Source organism: Theropithecus gelada, chromosome 10 (assembly GCF_003255815.1).
Source record: "Theropithecus gelada isolate Dixy chromosome 10, Tgel_1.0, whole genome shotgun sequence".
Lineage (NCBI taxonomy): Eukaryota > Metazoa > Chordata > Mammalia > Primates > Cercopithecidae > Theropithecus > Theropithecus gelada.
In genome coordinates this window covers 33,853,402-33,858,445 of record NC_037678.1, presented here as the reverse complement: position 1 = coordinate 33,858,445, position 5,044 = coordinate 33,853,402, and the positions used below count along the sequence as shown (strand labels likewise).

The 5,044-nt window shown below is 57.3% G+C and overlaps 1 protein-coding gene across 1 annotated transcript in view; it reads left to right on the top strand.

The window, feature by feature from the left end:
• Window positions 1-4,383: 4,383 nt before the first annotated feature.
• PPM1F (protein phosphatase, Mg2+/Mn2+ dependent 1F) overlaps window positions 4,384-5,044 on the top strand; it is a 33,083-nt gene continuing 32,422 nt past the window's right edge. The window contains exon 1 of the mRNA XM_025398809.1: window positions 4,384-4,486. The gene's annotated coding sequence lies outside the window, so the exon portion shown is untranslated. The remainder of the gene's footprint in view (window positions 4,487-5,044) is intronic.

Sequence of the window (5,044 nt, the reverse complement as noted above, 5' to 3'; positions counted from 1 at the left end):
GCTGGGGCCCCTTTGCTGGTGCAGCGACGTCAGAGGGTTACCGTGTCTCTGGGCACCTGTGGGGCCCTCTTTCCCTCTCCGAAACCCAATACATCTCCCTTCAGCCTGCACACATGTGCCCTGAGTGCTCCCTGCTATTCCTACACCCTGGCAGTACGGGCAGGGATGCCCCAACCCTGGAGCCCTGGGGAGTAGACCCAGTTTGCACTCACCCTATCTCAGTCCGTGCTGCTGACGGTAGCTGTGTGCACAAGCAGTGGCCCTGATGCCTTAAGGAAGGAGGCCTTGACAGCCATGGCTTCGGCAGGAGAGGAGTGTAGTGGAGCAGGCGGGGCTGGGAAACCCCCTCCCTGGATCTGGCTCATGAATCCCCTTGGTCTTCGCTTCAGCCCCCTGCTCAGGGCTACCCTCTTGATCCCACGCTTCTCCATCCCCTGCTCTCGTCTCTGAGAAGCCCTGTACGTGGTGCCCGTGTGCGTCTGGCAGCTTCCTGGGGCCTGTTGCAATTCCTATTCTCACAACAAGCCCTTATTGTCTTAGAGGCAGCTGGGTGCCCCATGGAACCCATTCACATACCAGGTTTAGAAAATACCCTGTAGGCCAGACTGCCCTGTGGTGCCAGGTGCTGGTGGCAGCTGCGCTCTGACCTCAGTGCCTTCTTGTGCTTCCCTCCCCAACCACCCGAGGAGAGACACCTGTGCGGGGTCCACTGTGTGTTGGAAACTCCCTCCACACTCCACCCGTGCCTCATTGAGTGGTGACAGGAGCTCAGCAAAACAGCGTTCCAGACTGTTCAGTGGGACCTTTCTTTGAGGGGCAGGTCAGGAATGTTTCGGACTCAGACCCCGCCCCCAACTCAGTAGTAGATTCCCAGGCCACACCAGGACGTATATGAGAGCTCCTGTAAAGAAACCCAGAGCCCGCCCAGCGTGCCCCACCTGGACCCCCTTCCTGGAGGCCCTCACAGGTTAACACGGGGGTTCCCTGGAACGCAGTTTGGAGAGCTACTCGAAGCTGAATGAAAATACGCAGAGACATGGGGAACCACATAATGGGTCCTGGGATGTGTCTGACAGGTACAGGCTTCAGGAAGGAGGGGGTGCTCTCGGAGCTTCTGCCCCCTCCCACCCACTCTGGTCCGATTCTGGGGCCCTAGCAAGGCCACACCTGTTACGTCCCCAGTGCAGGGCTGTGACTGCTCTTCCACCCACAAGGCCCAGTGGACCTGGAGCCTTCTCTGCAGAAGGTTTTAGGACCTCCAGGACCCTTAGGTTACAGGGCTAATTCAGGCTTACAGGAGCGGAGACGGTTCTTAGGCCTTAAACCCAGACCACCCAGTCCTTCCTTACTATGCTTCTGCACTGCGATTTCAGCCAGAGGCGGGCTAATCACAAAGTGTTCCTTTATTTTCCTCTGCAGTTGTCCCTTGTACATGACCCTCCAAGGCCCTTGGCGTCCGCAGCTTGATTCTGCACTCCGAGTCCATTCACCTTCTCCCATCCGGTAGCATCCAACCCTGCTGCTACTGCTGCCAACCTGGCCTTGAGAGCAATGAGGACAAGGAAGGGACAAGGCCCCTTTTAGGCCAGAACTGCCTTCAGATCAGCCACGCTCCATGGGACTGTACCTCTGCCCTGGAGGCTGGAGAGGTCAGTGGCTGCAGACTGGCTCAAGGAGCCCCTGGCCCTGCCCACCTAGCCAGGGGTGCAGCCTTGCCAGAGAAGCAGAGAAGCGTCTGTGGCTGGGTGGGTGATATTGAACGATTCCTTTCACCAGGGTGGAAGCCAGGAGCTGAGGCGTGATGGAATGCGGACAGTGAGGCATTGACAGCGCCACAAGGCAGGAGTCATCTCCAGACACGTCCTTGGCCCATAGGGACAAGCTCCTGGTGGTGCCTCACTTTGCTGTCCTCTCTAAGCCGCAGATCTCAAATGGAATCAGTGCTCAAGAGTCTAGTATGCCCCCTCTGAGGATGCCTGCGGGAATATCAGCTTTTACTGCACTTTACCGTGTGGGAGGGCCTGCCCCACGCACCACCTCACCTGTGCTGCGCTTCTCAAACTTCACCCCACAGCCATTCTGTTGTAGGTGATCTCAGGGGCAGTTTTGAGAAACAGTGGCCCAGGGTCTCACAACAGCCCTCTGAGATAGGTTGGTTGCTATTGTCCCCATTTTTTCTGATCAAGAAACTGAGGCTCAGGTGAGCTAAGGAATGTGCCCAGGGCCACCGTTTATAAGAAGTAGCCTCAGGCCGGGCGCGGTGGCTCAAGCCTGTAATCCCAGCACTTTGGGAGGCCGAGACGGGCGGATCACGAGGTCAGGAGATCGAGACCATCCTGGCTAACACGGTGAAACCCCATCTCTACTAAGAAATACAAAAAATAGCCGGGCGAGGTGGCAGCGCCTGTAGTCCCAGCTACTCGGGAGGCTGAGGCCGGAGAATGGCATGAACCCGGGAGGCGGAGCTTGCAGTGAGCTGAGATCCGGCCACTGCACTCCAGCCTGGGCGACAGAGCGAGACTCCGTCTCAAAAAAAAACATAAAATAAAAAAAGAAGTAGCCTCAAGCCTTGCTCATGGTTACTGCCCTGACAAGGATCTAGGAAGGAGTGAGCAGGAGAGTAGGATGAGGCAGGACTCTCCGTCCCAGCCCTGCTGTCTCTGCCCAGACACCTCTTGCCTTGCAGATCCAACCCCACCCCAGATGGTTTCCTTTCCAATCACCCAGCTGCTAGTTCTCCAGGTTACTGGTCCCACTCCAGGTTGCTCCTGTTAGAGAAGCATCCCAGAGACATTCATTCCTGGCAAGGACACAGGCCTGTGGACCTGAAGGCCAGGTGGGCAGGGCCACAGAAGATCTGGGCGTCCCATCCTCCATTTAAAAAATTATACTTTACAACTGCATTAGTATAAAGATGAATATATTAATATATATTAAAACCTTTTTTTTTTTTACTTAAAGGTTTCTTTCTTCTGCCTTTAAAATATTTTGGCCAGGTGTGATGGTTCACACCAATAATCCCAGCACTTGGGGAGGCTGAGGCAGGAGAATCACTTGAACCCAAGAGTTCAAGACCAGCCTGGGCAACATAGTGAGACCCCATCTCTACAAAAATTTTTTAATCAGCTGGGCGTGGTGGTGCTTGCCTGTGGTCCCAGACACTAGGAAGGCTGAGGCAGGAAGGGAGGCTCGCTTGAGTCCAGGAGTTTGAGGCTGCAGTGAGCTATGATCATGCCACTGCACTCCAGTGTGGGCATCAGAGAAGGAGCTTGTCTCTAAAAAGAGAGAAAAAGAGTATTTCCATGAGCCTCTGTGTTGGCAGAAGAATGACCCTTCAGAGATGTTCATGTGCTATACCTGTGCCTGTGTTAGATTACATGGCAGACCAGGCATGGTGGCTCACACCTGTAATCCCAGCACTTTGGGAGGTCGAGGCAGGCAGATCATTTGAGGTCAGGAGTTTGAGACTAGCCTGACCAACATGGTGAAACCCTGTCTCTACTAAAAATACAAAAAATTTAGCCGGGCATGGTGGCACACGCCTGTAGTCCCAGCTACTCAGGAGGCTGAGGCAGGAGAATTGCTTGAACCCAGGAGGCGGAGGTTGCAGTGAGCCGAGGTCATGCCACTGCAGTACAGCCTGGGTGACAGGGTGAGACTCTGTCTCCAAAAAAAATTACGGGGAAAAGGGGAATTAAGGTTGCTGATCAACTGATTTAAAGTAGAGAGATGATCCTGGATTATCTGGGTGAGCCCAGTGGCATCTGGAGGGTCTTTAGAAGTAGCAGAAGGAAGCAGAGGAGGGAACCAGAGGTGGCAGTGTGAGAAAGGCTCAACTGGCCATTGCTGGCTTCGAGGCTGGAGGAAGGGGCCCCAGCCAAAGTATGCGGGGAGCCCCTGGGAGCTGGAAAACGCAGGGGAACAGTTTCTCTCCTAGAATCCTCAGACAGGAACGCATTCTGCCGACTCATGGATCTTCACCCACTGGGACTAAGTGGACTTCTGACCTCCAGAATGGAAAGATAAAAGCCTTAAGGTTTGTGGAAACAAACAACTCACAATAGGCCGGGGACTGTGCCCCCTTCCCTGACGGATGAGCCTGCCTAGGCAGTCTGGATTTGCATCCCTGCTGTCATGTACCAGCTGTTGACGGCACAAGTTGCTTCATTTCTGGGCGCTGTGACCTAGGGATTGCTTTCCCCATCCAGCCGCCCACCCAAAGCTGCAGAAGAGAAGCAAGAGGCCGGTGACTGGGGCGGCTCCGGAGCCCAGGTGGAGCCGCAGTTCGCCTACCACTAAAGGGCCGCAGTCACGGTCCGCGTAGCCGCCAGGGGGCAGCAGAGGTCCGGCCCCGCCAGCTTGGAGTCCCGATTGCGCCTGCGCTGCGCCCGCAGCGGCCGGGGACGGGAAGTGGGCGGGGCCGACCGGCAGCAGCTTGCTGGACGCGGAGCGGCGAGGAGACTGCTGAGGCCCGCGGAGATCTGGGGTGAGGCGGCTGGGGGAACGGAATTAGAGGGCTGACGGGGCTGGGACGAGGGTCAGGCGAGCGCCCAAGGCGCACAGGGGTGAAATGGGACCGAGGAACCGGAGGGATGGAATCAGAGGGCTGGGGAGGCAAGGAGGCCGAGACGAGGCTCACATGGGGGCCCCCAAACGGTGCGGGGGTGCAATGCGGGGGTCCGAGGAGCAAGAGGGGCCGCTGCGGACCTGAGGAATCCGAGGCTGGGAGTTGGGGGGCTGGCGAGCCAAGAGGGCAGAACTGGGGGGCCGGCGGGGGTGTGACCGAGCCGAGGGCCTGGTAGGGACCGAGGGCTATGAGACAGAATGGGGTGCTGAGGGGGGACGCGCCCCATTTTCCGAGATTTGGCCTCTCCCCACCCCCCAGGAGCCTCTAGGCCGGCACGTTGCCCCATATGCCCCCAGTCCCTCCACCTTCAGGGGCCCAGTCTCTGCCTGAGGGCCCCCTGCCCCGCGGCCTCCCGAGCGTCTGTGAAGCGAGCGTCAGCTGCACAAGTGCTTGGGCTGCAGCGGCTTCAGCCACAGG